Below are 17,968 nucleotides of genomic sequence, written 5' to 3' on the forward strand. Positions count from 1 at the left end.
ATTTTTTTCTGTCCTTTTGCTGGTTTTGTTCTATTTTCTGGGGAATTTCTTCACTTTTATACTTCCAGCTGTTGGTTTTTAAAATTTGTAATATTCCATTTTCAATTTCCAAAACCCCTCTATTGTTCTTCACTTGCTTCTTTTATAACATTCTTTTTTTTTTAACATGAATGCAATATCTTTTCTTTTTCCTCTGAGAATATTATAGTTTTAAGAACTTTTTTCCTCCCTGTATGGTCTCTTTCCAAGTTTCCTTTACTGTTTATTATTTTAGCCTCAGTCACTCTTGTTGGAAGCTTTCCTTGGTTATCTTGTTATCCTTAGCCATTCTTTCTTATGTAAGAGCAAGGCACTAAAATGCAGACTGGAAACTCTGGTGAAGGGTGGAGGGGATGACTCCCTAAACTTCAATGACTGCAGGTCTTTACTTTGTTACAGTTCAGCTTCTCCGGGAAACGCTCTCCTATGTCTTGTCTGGGGGAAAAGGTGGGGGTTCAGGTATATAAACACAAGCAAGCATTCTAGGAACAGGACAAGAGAGGGAGGTTGGAGCAATCGGTGAGGGAGAGGAGTGTTTCACAGTCAGATATGTTGATTCTCATTGCATCCTGTTCCATCTAGACCCTTGTCCATTCACTACACACAGTGTGTGAGTCCAGAGTCCCTCTGGTTTAGTTTCTCTAAGGCATAAACCCTTTGTTTCTTCTGGGGATTTGGGACAGTGTGTTATAAACAAAATTTATTTTCATCTGTTTATGATAATGTATTTTTTTAAGAATTTTCTTTTAGTACTCGCTCTAGCAGCATATTTACTAAAATTGGAACTACACAGAGCTTAACCAGGCCCCTGCACAAGGATGACATGCAAATTCATGAATTGTGACACATTTTTTAAAATAACTTGAAGTGGACCACTATGCAACTCTTAGAAGAAAACATAGGGAAAAAGCATCATGACTTTGAATTTGGGAATGATTTCTTAACTATGATATCAAAAGCACAGGCAGCAAAAGAAAGCAAGAAGGCGGATTTTATCAAAATTAAAAACTTTTGTGCATCAAAGGACACAATCAACAGAGTGAGAAGGTAACCCATGGAATGGGAGAAAATATTTACAAGTCATATAACTGATAAGGGATTGTTATCCAGGCTATGTAAAGAATTCCTACAACTCAACAACCACAAAAAAAAAAAAAAAAAAAAAAAAAAAATCCCAAACATCCTGATTCAGAATGGGCAAAGGACTTTAGTAGATGTTTCTCCAAGGAGGATATACAGATGGCCAGCAAGCACATGAATGGTTGCTCGACATCCCCAAACGTTACCATTCCCCACCCATGTGGACGGCTGTGATTGAAACAAACCATTAAATAAAAGACAGGCAACAATGAGAGTTGGCGAGGATGTGGACAAACTGGAGCCCCTGTGCATTGCTGGTGGGAATGTACAACAGTGCAACCATTGCAGGAAACAGTTGCCAATTCCTCAAAAGATTAAACATAGAATTACTGAATAATCCAGCAATTCCATTTCTGGATATATACTCAAAAGAAATGAAGGCAGGGACTCAAAACGATATTTGTACACTTTTTTTTTTTTTTGAGACAGAGTCTCCCTCTGTTGCCCAGGCTGGAGTGCAGTGGTGCGATCTCAGCTCACTGCAACCTCCGCCTCCCAGGTTCAAGCAGTTCTCCTGTCTCAGCTTCCCAAGTAGCTGGCATTACAGGCACATGCCACCACACCCAGCTAATTTTTGTAGTAGAGACAGGGTTTCACCATATTAGTCAGGCTGGTTTCAAACTCGTGACTTCAGGTGATCCACCCACTTTGGCCTCCCAAAATGCTGGGATTAGAGGCATGAGCCACTGCGCCCAGGCTGTACACATCTTTATAGCAGCATTATCACAATAGCCCAAAGGGAGAAGCAAGTCAAGTGTCCCTCAGTGGAGGAATGGATAAACAGACTGTAGTGTGCCCATCCAGTGAAATATTACTAAGCCTTAAAAAGGAAGACAATTCTAATACAGGCTGAAACATGGATGAATCTTGAGAACACTGTGCTAAGTGAAATAAGACAGTCACACAAAAAACAAATACTGTGGATTCCACTTACATGACGCACCTAGAGAAGTCAATTGCATAGAAACAGAAAGTAGAATAATGGCTTTCAGGAAGTGAGGGAAGAGAGGAATGGGAAGTTAGTGTTTAATGGGGACACAGTTTCCATTTTGCAAGATGAAAAGAGTTCTGGGGATGGACGGTGGTGACGGCTGATCAGTGTGAAGGTACTTAATGCCACACTCTAAAATGCTTACAATGATGAATTCTATGTATCTTCTTACCATGGTTTTAAGAGTAACTTTCTTTAAAAATCAAGAATAGTCATTAAAAATAAAATATTTTGACTCACAGATATTTCATTTCATTTGATTTTGATGCTCAGAGCCATCCTGAGTTCCTCCTCTCCCTTGCTTTTCTTCATGACAGAATTCTCTTGATCCACACCCAGGACCCCTTTTTCCTAAATGCGGGGAGAAAATAAAGGTCTTCCATTCTTCTTCAGGGCTTTGCACTCTTAATCCCTTATGCAAATGTTGTCATCACTCTGCTCTTCTCAAACGGGCTCATTTCTCCAGTATTCCATTGAAACTGCTCCCAAGTCACTGATGATGCTAATCATCAATTTCAATATCTTTTTCTCAGAATGAATCCTTTAAAGCATACTTACAACAAATGATACCACTGCCTCTGCCTTTCTATTAGAAGATAAGGTGTGCAGTCAGTTTCAGATCCTTCACATTGGATCCCACTTCCTTGGGAGGCCCAGGCAGCTTGCATTTAATCCTGACATGTCCTCTCTGCATGGCCCTGCAGTATGTACGAGCAAGTTAGAGAAGAAAAGAGAGGAAGATGCTGTAAAGCAGTCATATGGTGAGTTTCATCAGCGAATCAATTATGAGTCAATAATTTGTGAATTTTGTGGAGACTCAGAACCCAGGGCTCCGTGCCTTAGCACCCAGAAGGTCTCTCACTCCAGGAGCAGAGAACTCTGCAGCTAGGGCCAGGGTCACCCGAAGTCATGGGTTTGAGACCAGCCTGACTAATATGGTGAAACCCTGTCTGTACTACAAAAATTAGCCCTGGCACCTGGGCTTCATCCAGTCTGCAAGGTAGAACCTACTCTGAGGCTTGGCAACGTTGTGAGGTCTTTCTGTCAGAACAGCTCTGTTCTAATTGGTTATCCTCAATGTATAAGGGGTACTTTAGTGCAGGAGCCAAAGGGGAGTTTTCCGTGGGCAATACACCTGCATTTTCTGTTACATAAAGCTACCAGGCAGGGTATAGATAAGAAGAGGAGACCTGGTTGTCTGGTAGGACAGAATAAAGCTGAGGAGAAAGTAACGTGCAGCAGTAACTTGTGTGCTCCCACAGGAGAGGGCACACAGGAAATTAGGGTCTAACCTGTGCCCTCTGAGCACGGTGCCCGGAAGAGGGACATTCCCCCCAGTGTCGAGTGACTGAGGGTGTTCTGCTGTCTGTGCAGCAGGTAACATGCCGTCTTCTTTCCTGGACTTAACCCACCTGATCCATTATCCATACACCGGTCCCTGACACACCGAGAGAGTCTGTGTGTGTGTGCACGTGTGTTCACACCATGCACGTGTACATGCATGTGCATGGGTGCGTGTCTCTCTTCATCTCTCCCACCTCCTTCTCCCCTTCATTCCCTTGGAATCTACTACTTCTCTTCAGGTTCCTTTGGGGGAACATGGTCTTTTCACTGACCAAAACACAGCATTCCTGGAACCTCCTGAATGGTCGATTTGGGGAAAATAAAAAATCTAAATACAACATTGGCTCGAATTTATACAATGCTCAGCTGATGCACACACCACTTCTGTTTGCTGACTTTTGAGTGTGTGGGCAGCATATGGTTATAGGACTAATGTTTTTTATTTTACTATTAAACATTTTTAAATCCTGATTTTCTTCTGTATAAAAATACGATTGTTTATCCCAGACCTGTGTGTCACCTGTATGTCCCTAAGCCTCACCACCTGATGTGACTGAATGAGGGTGCAGGCCCATCTGGCTGCATAGCCCACGTGAGTGTGAGCAGCACCGGCCGCACCTGCTCACTGAGCCCCGCTGCACGGCAGCCTCCTTCAGGGCTCCTCGGGCAGCTGCCCCTGCAGGCTAAGCCAACACTCCACCCTCGTGGCCCGTGGGCTCCTGCCCAGGCACTCCCACCCTGCTCCGTGCACCTCCATGTGCCCAGAGCTCTCAGTTCACACCGGGTCTTTGTGCTCCTTAGGGCTTTGCGGAGAGCAAGGGGAACAACCCACTGAGGGGTGTTCTACTCGCCCTGGGATGGGGAAGGGGGTGTGCCCCAGTGGTGGAGCCCCAGACCGTTGCCCCCAGGTTCAACACATTCTTCTGTCACTGCGGGTTGGGACTGGGCCACAGTCGGCCACCACTTTGTCCACTGAACAGTCACCCTCCTCCTGTCTGAGACTCTGGAGCTGCATCCACTGGCCACACAGACTCCTGTTTCTTTAGGGCATGGATTCATGGATTTTTATCTTCTTCACAATTCGGTTCCTGTTTCCCTGACTGAAACTCACTCCTTGGCATCCTCCAGGCTCTACCCCTGGGACACCCCTGTGGATGGGCTGCGAATGGGGCTGCTGTGTCTGGATTCGAGCAGGGGGATCCCCTCCCCTGGCTACCCCAGCCCAGTGCCTGGGGTTGCCACACCACCTAGCAGCCTTGAATTTATTTTGACCTGCAGCTGAGTGTCGATCTCTGTCTATTCCTCTTATTTTGGAAAGAAAGCTTGGCTTCGGTGTTTAGATTCAGAAATCATTCGAATGTGCAGAAACCTGACAGAAATGTACATGATCAGACTCACAGGACTGGCGGCCTGGAAGTTCAGAAATGGCAAACTCGTGACTCCCCTCCCCAGCTCTCCCCACAGAGGGCAGGAGTGGCTAAGGCACACCACCCACACTGCAAGCTCCCAGCAGGTCAGGGGTGGGCGTCAATAGGAAAGCCTGATTGTGCATGCAGAGCTTGGTTCTGTGTACAAGGCATGAACACTGAGCTGCCCGGTGGTACCCAGGAGTTTCCAAATGCAGATATGCATTAGGGCATTTGGCTGGTGTTGGTTTTGTTTCTATACAACTCTAATTACTCAGAATGTTGTAGTGATAATGGTTTCATGGGCACATTCATGTATTACAGCTCACACAGGTGCCCTCCCTATTACATGGGCAGTTTATGTATCAATCACACCTCAGTAAGGCAGGCTTAAAGTATTTTGTAATGTATGACATGAGCTTCAATCCAAAATACTTATGACATATCAAAAATCTTCCTCAGCCATAAAGCGTTCTAATAGCTATACATAGGACTTAGAAATTACTGGCCGGGCGCGGTGGCTCAAGCCTGTAATCCCAGCACTTTGGGAGGCCAAGATGGGTGGATCACGAGGTCAGGAGATAGAGACCATCCTGGCTAACACGGTGAAACCCCGTCTCTACTAAAAAATACAAAAAAAAAAAACTAGCCAGGCGAGGTGGTGGGCGCCTGTAGTCCCAGCTACTCATGAGGCTGAGGCAGGAGAATGGCGTGAACCCGGGAGGCGGAGCTTGCAGTAAGCTGAGATCTGGCCACTGCACTCCAGCCTGGGCGACAGAGCGAGACTCCGTCTCAAAAAAAAAAAAAAAAAGAAATTATTTATAATCGATTGTCATATAATCTTTCATTTCAAACTTCTGTGACCTCAGCTTTCTTCTATTAATTACATACCAAATGCAAGAATAGAGATACAGAGATCTGAAAACACCAGTTGATAATTACACTCAGACACACTGTACACACAAGTCCTGTTTCTCCCCTGATAGAGAGGACTGGATCGAACATTTTTTAGAAAGCATCGGTGTTTGGGGTAGGTCTGGTCTTCTCTCCTCCAATGATCTTCTTTGTTGTCAAACCTTATCCATCAGCCACCCTCCCCCATCTCCTGGTCCCAAGCCTTTGTGGCCACGCATATAGGCCAGCTCTTCTGAGCATGTTGTGTGGTAGTTCCCAATCTAATAATCCTCTGTAGTACAAGCAAGCTTCCCGATACACTTGTGACAATGCTAAGCCCCACATGCCACTGTCTCATGTGGGAATTAAGCCCTATGTCACCTCTGAAGGTAGTTTCTTTATTTCTTCTAGTCACTGGTCACTCCCTATGGAAACAAGCATATTCTTAATGCATGGTAACTGGGAAAATTTCCCCAGTCGTTCCTCCATTTACTTGTGTAAATTCACACTGCAGGTGTCCTGGGGGTGTGAGTTCTGCTAGAAGGGTGGGATTCCCCAGAGTCTGAACACCACGGGCACTTGTGATCTTCTCCTTATGGTTTTACTGCAAGGCTGGGACCCTGAGGGTGTAGGTCTACAAAGTGGTCTCAAGCCTCACTGACTTTGAGTTCACGTGTGTGGCACTCTCCCTTGGTAATGACCAAGACCATGGCAACTCCCACTGGAGAACTGAAACCTGAGCCCATCCTTGCCTCACTAGAAAGCATTTCAGGTTGCAAAGGGGAGATAAAAATCTACAATGTATTTTTAAAGAAAGTTAAAACGGGCCGGGCGCAGTGGCTCACACCTGTAATCCCAGCACTCTGGGAGGCCGAGGCAGCCGGATCATGAGGTCAGGAGATTGAGACCATCCTAGCTAACATGGTGAAACCCCGTCTCTACTAAAAATACAAAAAAATGAGCCAGGCATGGTGGCAGGCACCTGTAGTCCCAGCTACTCGGGTGGCTGAGGCAGGAGAATGGTGTGAACCCGGGAGGCAGAGCTTGCAGCAGTGAGCCGAGATCGTGCCACTGCTCTCCAGCCTGGGTGACAGAACCAGACTCTGTCTCAAAAAAAAAAAAAAAGAAAGTTAAAATGTTCCTCATGCTTTGACATTTTAATTCATGTTTATTGTAGCAAATTACTTTCAACAGCAGAAAAGCTGAATTTGCAAACCAACCCAGGCCGATTCGGTGTTTCACAACTAACAAGTTCTTAATGGAAGATGCCAGGGGCCCCACAGTTAGAGCTGGGCAGACAGCACAGAGCTCCCTTCCTACAACCTTGCTCCCAGGGGTGCCTTATAGGTGAAGGAAGTCTCAGACAAGCCCCGCAGCACATGCACACATCAGGAGGGGTGCAGGCAGCAAGCCACACGTGGCATGCTGTAGATTTGATGAGTAGCCTACTCTCCGGGCATTCGGCTAATCACTTTTCATGAAACGGTCCTTCACAGCAGGTCAGGATCATCCCAGTAGCAGTGTCCAGTTAACCTCTGAGTCCCACCGATGTCACACCCCTCCATGCACAGTTCCCAGTGCTGGGAAGAATGGTAGAACCCTTTTCCTCCTTCAGACCACCACAGTGGAGCCCAGAACCCTCCAGCCCGTGCCCCTTCCTTGACTTCCACTCACTTCACCACTGAAAAACCACATTGACATCCATTCTGCTGGTTACAAACCTTCCAGGGCCCATCAGCAGCAAAGACTAGTGAAGAATTCACAGTGGCCAACTGTGGGGTCCAAGAATTGGATGTTTCTTTCAAATATTAAACACTTGTGAAGTGCGTCACTGCTCAGGGTGCCCCGGGTACTCACCAATCACCCCTAGGATGCAGACTAAAACCAACCAGCACACTCCTACATCCCACTGTTTATGCTAAAGCATTTTACACTAAGGCACAGACAATATAACACAGGCACGACCGTCACGAAAATGCATTAGAGGTTCACTGGTCTGATGAATGAATTAGCACAATTTCTGGGTTGTTCTGAACAGGTTTGTGCCTGAGCTGAACATAGCTCAGCAGGTATTAAAGGGGCTTCCTGAGTTTCACTTTTCATCTTCGTTTCTCCTCTCACCTTCATCTCATTGACCCGACCCTACTGAGACACACACGCTCACATTCCTCACCATTTGGGCCTGGCTGGAGGCTCTAGAAAGCACAGGCTGAACTAAAATCCCCTCAGGAAAACCTCCAAAAATGGAGAGTGACTTAAGGCCCCCTCCAAACAGCTAACTCGCAGAGTCCCCCAGACAAGACCAGGAGCAGGGCGTTCTAGCTAACATGAGTTTCTGGTCTCCGTGGCTCCGAATCAAGCTTTAGGACCTGTGTTTGCAGCCCAGCATCCTGACGACAGCTGCCTTCCGCACCCTGAGTCACACCATCTGTAATGGTGCCAGAGTGCCCAACATGAAGGGCCAATGGGAGCCCCAGGCACTTCCCTCTGCAAATTACACATCTGAGATGAGGTTTTCAGAAGAGCCCTGCTCCCGACTCTAACGGTGTATTTAGTAGAACTTAGTGCTAATGTCATATCCCTGTTGTTCTCTCCAGCCAGCCGCCTCCCCTTCATGCTTAAAGGTGGGAGCAAAGGACCCGCTTTGTTGGCTTTGAGGAGCGGGACAGACCCCCTGGCACAGATGAGCGATGACACAGCAGAAGGCACCCTGGACCCCTGCAGTGCGCCAGGTAAAAAGGAAACCCGCTCTGCCATTCTGCCTCCCGCGGGGAGGGTCTGCCCCTCCTGGCATTCTCTCAGGGCTCTTAGCTGGGACCTCATGGGCAAAGCAGTGGAGAAAATTGTCTGTGATTAGGAAAGACATGGGTATTTTTGATGTTAAATCAGGGCCCAGGAATATAGACATGGTTTTAAGTGATTTTTCTAAGCACTTTGTATGTTTTTCCCCTTTTATTTTTTGAAGTTAATTTGGGTAGTTTCTTGATTAATACAGCAGCCAAAGTAGTAATTTAATATCACAAGGAAGATAACACCCTTACTCCCAAGTAAGAACACGTTCAATAAGAAAATAATTTACATTATTTTTCTCTGATGACTTTTACTGCTAAACTAAAAACCCAGCCAAAAGTTCCCGATTTATTCAAAAAGGTTATGACATGGGATTATGGGAACTTTGAAAGCAAATTTTCGAAAATACAAAAACAAAAGCGCTTTTCTCTGTTTCTAAGGTAGAGAAAGTGATGACCCTCTTTAAAAGGGATCAGTTTGCATATTTAGGTGTGCCTATAACAGGAAAACATTGTAACGTCTTAGTTGTCTGTTTTTATATATTCACAAAAACCAAAAGGACTTTGCACTTGGCCAGTGGAGGGCTCCATTTATCTGAGAGCGCTAGGTAAGGGGTGAGGTGGGTTATTCTTCTACAAATATGATTTAGCCCCTGCTATGCGTAGCTTTGTCCTGGTAATCCAATTAGGACCAAGATACAGTCCTTGTGTCCAGGGACTCATATTCTACTTGAGGAAGAAACACTCAGGAGGCAAACATGTGCTGTAGCTTCAGAGAGTGGTCAGTGCTGCCTGGGCTTAGAGCAGGAGTGGCATCTCTCGGAGTGGCAGCGCCAGCAGAAATAGGAGCCTGTGTGTGACGATTTGACTGAGCGTCCAGCGGAGAGGAGAGCAGGCTTCAAAGCACTGAGGCAGGTCTGAGCTGGTATGTTCAGGGCTGAACAAAACTGTGAGGCGGCCTAACTGCAGCCAGCAAGGAGAAAGCAGAGGTGAGGCGGTCACAGAGATTGGAAGGGGCAAGGCCGTACAGTCCTTGGAAGCAATAGGTCTTGATCTTCAAGTGCTGGCAAAGCTTTGGAAAATTTGAGGCAGAAGAGTGAAGCGATGTGACAGGTAGTTTTCAAAGACCACTCAGTTTCCTGTGAAAGGGAACGCAGGACAGTAAGGCTGCTGGAAGCAGAGATGCCAGGAAGGAAGGAGCCATGGTGATGGCTCGAAGAGGGAAAGCGTGGCAGCATGGGGGTGGAGAGTGGGGGGGAGAGTGACAGCATGGAGGTGGAGAGTGGGGGCGAGAGCGACAGCATGGGGGTGGAGAGTGGGGGGAGCAACAGCATGGGGGTGGAGAGTGGGGGGGAGAGCGACAGCATGGGGGTGGAAGAGTGGAGGGAGCGCAGCAGCATGGGGATGGGGGGTGGGGGAGAGTGCGTCAGCATGGGGGTGGAGAGTGGGGGGAGAGCGACAGCATAGGGGTGGAGAGTGGGGGGGAGAGCGACAGCATGGGGGTGGAGAGTTGGGGGGGAGAGCGACAGCATGGGGGTGGAGAGTGGGGGGGAGAGCGACAGCATGGGGGTGGAGAGTGTGGGGGAGAGCGCCACAACATGGGGGTGGAGACTGGAGGGGAGAGCGACAGCATGGAGGTGGAGAGTTGGGGGGAGAGCGACAGCATGGGGGTGGAAGAGTGGAGGGAGCGCAGCAGCATGGGGATGGGGGTGGGGGGAGAGTGCGTCAGCATGGGGGTGGAGAGTGGGGACAGAGCGCCACAGCATGGGGGTGGAGGGTGGGGGGGGAGAGCAACAGCATGGGGGTGGAAGAGTGGAGGGAGCGCAGCAGCATGGGGGTGGAGGGTGGGGGGGAGAGCAACAGCATGGGGGTGGAAGAGTGGAGAGAGCGCAGCAGCATGGGGGTGGGGGGTGGGGGGAGAGTGTGTCAGCATGGGGGTGGAGAGTGGGGACAGAGCGCCACAGCATGGGGGTGGAGGGTGGGGGGGGAGAGCGACAGCATGGGAGTGGAAGAGTGGAGGGAGCGCAGCAGCATGGGGGTGGGGGGTGGGGGGTGGGGGAAGAGTGCGTCACCATGGGGGTGGAGAGTGGGGACAGAGCGCCACAGCATGGGGGTGGAGAGTGGGGACAGAGCGCCACAGCATGGGGGTGGAGAGTAGGGGTGTGGCAGCATCGGGGTGCAGAGTGGGGGGTGAGCGTGGCAGCATGGGGGTGGAGAGTGGGCACAGAGCACCACAGCATGGGGGTAGAGAGTGGTGAGGAGAGCGCGGGAGCATGGACGGGGAGAGTGGGTCAGCCAGGTAGATTGGATGCAAGGAAGCATTCCTGGGTTGGTTTCATTTTGCTTTGTGTTTTTGCTCTGGGCCTATTGTTCTGATGGGAAGGAGCACGGACAATGCAGGCGTCGGGGTGGAGGCACTGAGAACCATGTTTGGGACCTGCTGAGAGTGCGGAGCCTGATAAATAATCTGTCCAGAAGCCCCTGAGTGGACATGAAATTCAGGGTTCTAGTGCAGAGGTCACTGACAGGAGCTGAAGATGCAAATGTGGGTCCTCGGAAGATGCGTGAACGGGTCCTCCTGGAGGAGATCACCTTGGGAGGGCAGCCTCAGCGAACAGGGCACAGTGAGGCTCAGAGGGACGGGGGATGCCCGTTGTGACGGCCAGAAACCAAGCCAGGAAGCTTCTCCAGGAGTCAGTGAGCAGCTGTGAGCAATGCTGGACGGACTGCATGGGTTAAATAGGTGGAGTCCGTGGTGACCTGACCGACCGGGGCTCTGCAGTGTGGCCACCGGAGGTGACAGCCCAGCTCCCGGGGCTCCCGAGTGCGAGGGCAGGAGTGGAACCAGCACGTGCGGACAATTCTTCCAGAAAGTTCTGTTTTAAAGAACAGAGACGTGGAAGGATAGCTGGCAGGGAAGCAGAAGTCAAGAGGGTTGGTTTGTGTTGAGTTTTTAAAAATCTGGGGCGGGGCAGGTGGGTTGAGTCCTATGAGAGGCACATGGTGATAGTCTAACAGGATAGGGAGATCTTCTCTTACCTGCAGGAGGTTTAAGAGCAAACCCGGCCCCTTTGTGTTCAGCCTTGATCACAGGGAAGGGCTGCTGAGCTGTGTATTCAAGAACCCCTAAAGGAAAAGAGCACCCAGGAAGCTGCAGACACACACACATAAATACAATCACCCACACTCACATACACCTTCACACACAGTCTCCCACACACTCACACATACACTCATATACACACAAACACACACTGTCTCACACACTCACACACATGCTCGCATACACACACACACTCACATATACACAAACATGCTCACACAACACGTGCTCTCACATGCGCGCTCACACTATCACACACTCACACACTCACAGTGCAAGCATGTCCAAATTGGTAGCCACCTGACACGTGTGGCTGCTGTAGTTAACCAAAATGCAATGAAATTAACAATGTGGTTTCTCAACACCTTGAGGTGAGGTCTCTGGGGGATAGAGATGTTGTCCTCTCAGAAGGTGGAAGAGGGAAGCAGGCCTTCTGGGCTCCCCTGAGTGAGCTGCAAACCCTGCTCTGTGCAGGGCCGGAACTAGAGTCTGAGCAGCCTCAGCCCTTGGTTCTGAGCAGAGGAGAGGTCCAAGTGCTACCCGCCCTCCCATCCCCTCTTCCCAGGGGACCAGGGCGGGGCTGGGGGAGCCACAGCAGCTGGACTCTGGCTCAAGGACCAGGTACCAAAATTTGGAGTCTGATCAGGATCACTGTTAGCACTATTCCAGCTACTTCAAGGGTCAAATAGGGTTTTCTGGGCTTCTCCCAGGAATTTCCATAATTTTGAGACTGTTTCTACAGGAAAATAGTCCCTGTGTTTTAAGCAATTGGCTTAAAAACAAACTTTTGGATTACAATTTTTGTATACTAGCATTCTTAGATAGGCTTACTGGGTGAACATTGTATAAAAGCTTAAGTCAATTCAAAATCACTTATTGTTTCTTTCATAATACAAGACTGTGCCTGCTTTTGTTAATGAAATGCTGACAGGGATGGGCTTGGGATTAAGGCTAAGGATAGTGTTCCTTTTTTAAAAGTCTTTTGAAAAATCTGCTTTTCTTTGAATGAAACCATGTAAATCTGTTATTCATAAGCCGTTTTTTCCCCTAAAGTCTGAATGGTAAATTAAAATAGAATTTAACATCTCCTAATATTAGTTCACAAAGGATCCTTTTATCAAGTAATGAAAATTACTCTTCAAGTTTCCTTTTTTTGTCTTGGCTACTTGGAAGCTCCTAGCAAAATGTGCTGATTTAGTCATAGACTGTAAAGATTTAATGAGGAGAAAATGTTAACACTGAAGCCGTGGGGTGTCAAAAAGATAGTATTGGCAGGCTAGGGAGGAAGGGACAGTGACTGACTTTGGTTCTATTCTTATCCTTAGCTATGTAGGATCAGAAATTGACTTCATTGATTAACCTCAATAATATGTATTCATCAGAACACAAATTGGTTGACGTACAATGGCAATGATCTCATTCTAGCAACCCGAATGTTTCTGTCCATGACCCATGGAAACCTGTGTCCTGATACTGAGATATCTGGGAAGCCAAAACCGTCATCATCAGAAGTTGGCTTAGTGAACACAGGATTAAGGCAAAAGGAAATAATTATCTTGAAGGACATATTATCCACACCACAGTAACATCACTGAAATATTCCTGTTGGCCCATTGAGAACATTTTTCTGGTGACTTGCTTTTGCCTCTCAGACCATCTTTTTCCTGTACTGCAAAGCCAAGCACTCCTAGAATGTGCATTTCTGGAACCGGCTTCCCCATCAGCACTCCCTCTGCATGTTCCTGGGATGTGCTACTGTCACTGGTGCTGTGAGAGCTGCGCACTAGGAGTACGGCCACCCTTCTCAGAGAAAATTCACTGTGTTTTCCCCCAAGTTGTTGGACGTACGTGTCACTGTCCCCACTGACTACTCACAACAGGAACTGTGGCAGCTTAGAATTTGGGCAAATCCATTTTTCCTTCTCTCTTACACTTCTGTTATTATTATAAGCAATCTTAGCTCTTTTTGGAGAAGAGAGAAAGTTACATTTTGAATGCAAATTTAAAAATTCCCAACGCTTGCTTTATTTGATAGCACACGGATGATTGTAATATTTTTAAAGTCATGGTATCTTTTTTGAAAAATAGACTCATATTATGCCTTTTATCAAAATTATCTTTTATCTAATTATCATAGCCATGAAAATCAAAAGAATTGTAACCAAAAGCTATGTAGTATGAATAATTTTCCAGCTGAAGCTCGATTTATCAGTTACATTTGACATAGCACAATTCTGTTACCACATAGTAATTGAATAACGTTTCGAATTCGTGAAATTTGCCTTCCCACTGCAGTATTTTGTGAAGACCTGCTCTACATCAAGCACCGAGCTAGGTGCTTTGAGGAGCTTACTGAAGTCTAAAACACTATTGCTAGCTTCGAAGGCTGTATCTTAGAAAGCTGTACAAGAACTCCTGAGCCCCACGTCCCCTGGGCACTGTCTCAGAAGTCACCAGTGGGACCCTGGCATCTGGGTGGCATTTGTAGGCAGCTGGAGCACTCTGCAGTGGCATGAAGGCCACACTGGAAGGCTGCACTCCTTTCAGAGGAATTTAAACAATCTAGCTAGCTGTTCCAACTGAGATGGTCTCTACCTGGTCTTAACCTCACCCGTCTCAGGAGTAGAGACAACCTGGATTCAAATCCTAGAAAACAGGTTCACTGAGCCCTGCCCCCACCAGGCTCCACCTGTTCCATGCTGGTCCCCGGGTGTCCCCTGGGTGCATGTGCCTTGCTGGGGGTGCGTTTTACCACAAGAAGCACCCTGCGTGGAAACAGGGCTCATGCTTTGAGACATGGCAAATGGGGACAGCAGGGTCTGCAGTGAAGAGTGGATGACCCCTGGGAGGACACCACAGGGGAAGATGTGGAGGGCAGTGTGGTACGAATTCTCTTGTGCATGAGGGGAGCCCTGGTAGACACCGTAATGGCCCATCATGGACTGACAATGGAGGGAGTTTGCTATTTGTTTAAGTACGCCTTTTCCCCACCTTGATCAAAAAGCACAAAATGATCAAGTCTAAAACAGGAAAGATGGTTTTGCGCTTGTCTGTTTGTTTTTGTGTCTCTTCTTGTGATTATTTTAGTTCCTCACTCTTCTCATACATCCACAAAATGAGATAGTTCCTGTGCAGTGAAACCTGTTCACCAAACTTAATCAACACATTTTATTTATTTTTTGCTGTTGGTGAATCTGATTTTTCTTTTCATTTTAATGGTCGACACATTGGTGTATTTGCAAGTGTGATGAGAAGAACTGAAACATCTCTACAGAGTTTCAGTGGTGACAGATGGGATCATGTGTGTGAACTTTGCGTAAACTCTTCTTGGAAGAGATTCCATACCAAAAAAATAAAAATAAAAACAAGGCTGCAGCAGTATCTAGGTCCCTATTATTCCTGCTGCGCATTTCTGTGCAGTTATCTCAGCTGTGTATATCCTACCGCACTGGGTCGGGCACCAGTGTTGCCTGTTGGGTTTGTAATTTGCATGGGTGTCCCGCGTGCTCCTCCTTCGTTTCCTTCCTGATCCCCAGGCTCCTCTCTCTTTGAAGGAGTACCAGCCGATCCCTCCAGTGCTGCTGCCATTGTGTGAGTCTGATCATCTGGCTGTGGGTATTGTTCAAGGACCGCAGCCAACAACACCCACAGTTTTTGCTGGCCCGGAGCCCGAGAACTTGAGCCAGTTCCCAAACGTATACAGTTTCTCTGTTAGGATACAACATACTGTTGTACGTGGCACGGCTGCAGCTGAGTTTACTCCCTCCTTGGTGAACGAGTGTGAATATGTTTGGGCGTGTGTACGGCAGCCTTGAAAAACGTGTGGGAAAAGAAAATGCTAGAAGCTGCACTTTCCATGACTTGGCTACTCCGGCAGCTCATCCTTCCATCCATTCATCTTTGTGACCTGAGAAGTTGCACCCTCTCTACTGTGGTACCAGCCCGCGGTGGAGACTCTTGAAGGATTTGAGAACAAGGGGAGGTGGCTGCCGGCCCTGGCTGTCCCATAGCTGATTACTGGGGGGACAGACAGGATGGAGGCAGGGAGATGGGAGGACCCATGGAGGGTCAGGTCACGGCTTAGTGCTTTTGGCCTGAGGCCAAGATTTCGAGAGCAAAGAGCAAGGCACAGTGCAATCTTTGGAGTAAATCTGCAAATTGGACAGTTTCTGAACATTCAGATGTGTAGGTTCTTACCTGTGTTCTTAAAAGGGGGCATCAGATCACTCTCCATGTTCCTTTAGCTGCACTTCTGAAACAATTTTTTGAACTCAGTTATGAGGCTTTGAGCTGATATACCGTCTCTGCTGTGCATAACTTTTCTTGAGAATGAACGAAGGAGGAAAATGCATTAGCAGCAAGTGTGAGTGACAAAAGGAGCTCAGTGGTGTCTTATCTCCATGTTCTTTTAATGGCTTTACTCACAAAACCCTTTTACACTTCTGAAATGTGGTGAAATGACATGCATGTTTTTTCCCACTCCCTATACGAAAGGGACAGGCAGAATCTAAAGCTACGATTGCAGGGCCCTGCGATCATCTTTCTCGAGAAGGGAACAGGACCACTGTCTTGAACCCCACTCCAGGTGTAGCACAGGTGACTGCAAAGTCTGAGGTACACTCATAGACAAAGTTCCCACTTTGTGTTATTAAAATAATTATTTACAAGGTTGCAAGCAAACCTGAGAACCTGACCTTTGCAACACAACACAGTCTTCACATCTCCAAAGGCAGTTTGTTCTTTGAGTGAAATGTGCGTACTTTACCTCTAAGAGATGCCAAATCATTTTTACGAAAATGGACTTCGAATTGCATGGGCAAGTGGAAGAGCAGGGGACTCCTACCACATCTGGGTCACTGGAGCTCCCTGTAGTGGGTCACCGCACATCTGCTCCGGAGCAGTATTCAACGCTTCCCACAGCAGGTCCTGGCTCCCAGAGTCATCTCGTGTTAGGAACATTAGAGCCTCAGGTTCACATGGTTTTAGTGCAGATTAGATTGTGAGACAGCATCCTTGCAGTGCACCATGGGAACCGCAGGATCTCTTCTTCAGAAGAGGTAAAGACTCCAGCTACCTGGAGGAGCGACAGATGGGCTGGCAGCCAGGCACATGGAGTGAGTGGGTCTTCGTCTTTTCTGCTCCTCCCTCCTCTGAATCTCCTGGTGCGTCGCAGTTTAGTACATTCACACATGGGCCACCCGCTGCCACTGTTCCTGGTGAATTAGTTGATCTTAATTGTACACTTCTTGTCACTCAAATAGATTTCTGAAATGCTGCTGAACCGTTCCTTCTTCTTTGCGGGGCTTGACTGCCCACATGTCCTCGGAAGGACGAGATTGTCACAGTTAAGGCTGTTCCTCCTCCAGGTTATGAGGGACGCTGCCCGGCTCACGTGTGGGAGATTAGAATTGAGCCCTTAGGATCAGCTGTGAGGGCCTCTCTCAGGTGAGAAGCCCATTGATGTCAGTACTTGGGGAACAAGGTCTGGCTCCGTGGTAAGTTACAGCGGTCAGTATCAGAAGGAAATGGAGACGAGGCAGGGTGTTTTCAGAAAATTAATGTTTTACAAATGTACTTGTTCTCTGCTTTCTGTGGTTTTCTTTTGTAGTTCTTTGCAGCTGGCGCTGGTCCTTCTTGAGGCAGACCCGCTGCCGTCCCAGGGCATGTTCTGAATTCCCCCCACGATGAGGTGGCACCACCCTTCGGAGGTTCAAACATGGCTTTGCCTCTTACGGGAAAATGTAATTATAGTGTAACACAGCTGACCTAGCTCTGCCTGCCTCCTGGCCACACCTTCCTGCCCTCCCCACTTGTCCTGTAGTTCCCTGGTCCAGGACCAGACTGCGTGTTGTTCCCCAACCCATCATCTTCTCTATTACTGGAGTGGTCCTCTGCCTGTTGACCGTCTCTTCCCTTTGCTTCAGTAGCCATCATTCTTCAAGACTCGTCTTAAGTCTATGAAGCCTTCCCTAACCCCCACTCCAGACACACTCACCACACACACACACACGCAAACATACACACATACACACACAAACACACACACACGAACACACACATGCAAACACATACATGCACACGCGCACACACAGACGCACACACATGCAAACATACACGCACACACATACGCACACACATACACACATGCACACACATGAAGAGTAGACCATCCCCCACTTTATGACACCGAGCTATCTGGTTTTCACTTCTCTTGCTGTTCTGCAACTATTTGTCTCCTTCCTCTGGAATTCCAGACTATGGC

At 47.8% G+C, this 17,968-nt stretch overlaps 1 non-coding gene across 1 annotated transcript; it reads left to right on the plus strand.

Annotated features, from left to right (window-relative positions):
- The first annotated feature begins 788 nt into the window (after nucleotides 1-788).
- On the plus strand, nucleotides 789-892 carry LOC114677808 (U6 spliceosomal RNA). The gene has a single exon (XR_003729253.2). It is a non-coding gene; the product is annotated as a U6 spliceosomal RNA (small nuclear RNA).
- Nucleotides 893-17,968: the final 17,076 nt, after the last annotated feature.

Source organism: Macaca mulatta, chromosome 4, assembly GCF_049350105.2.
Source record: "Macaca mulatta isolate MMU2019108-1 chromosome 4, T2T-MMU8v2.0, whole genome shotgun sequence".
Classification (NCBI taxonomy): Eukaryota; Metazoa; Chordata; class Mammalia; order Primates; family Cercopithecidae; genus Macaca; species Macaca mulatta.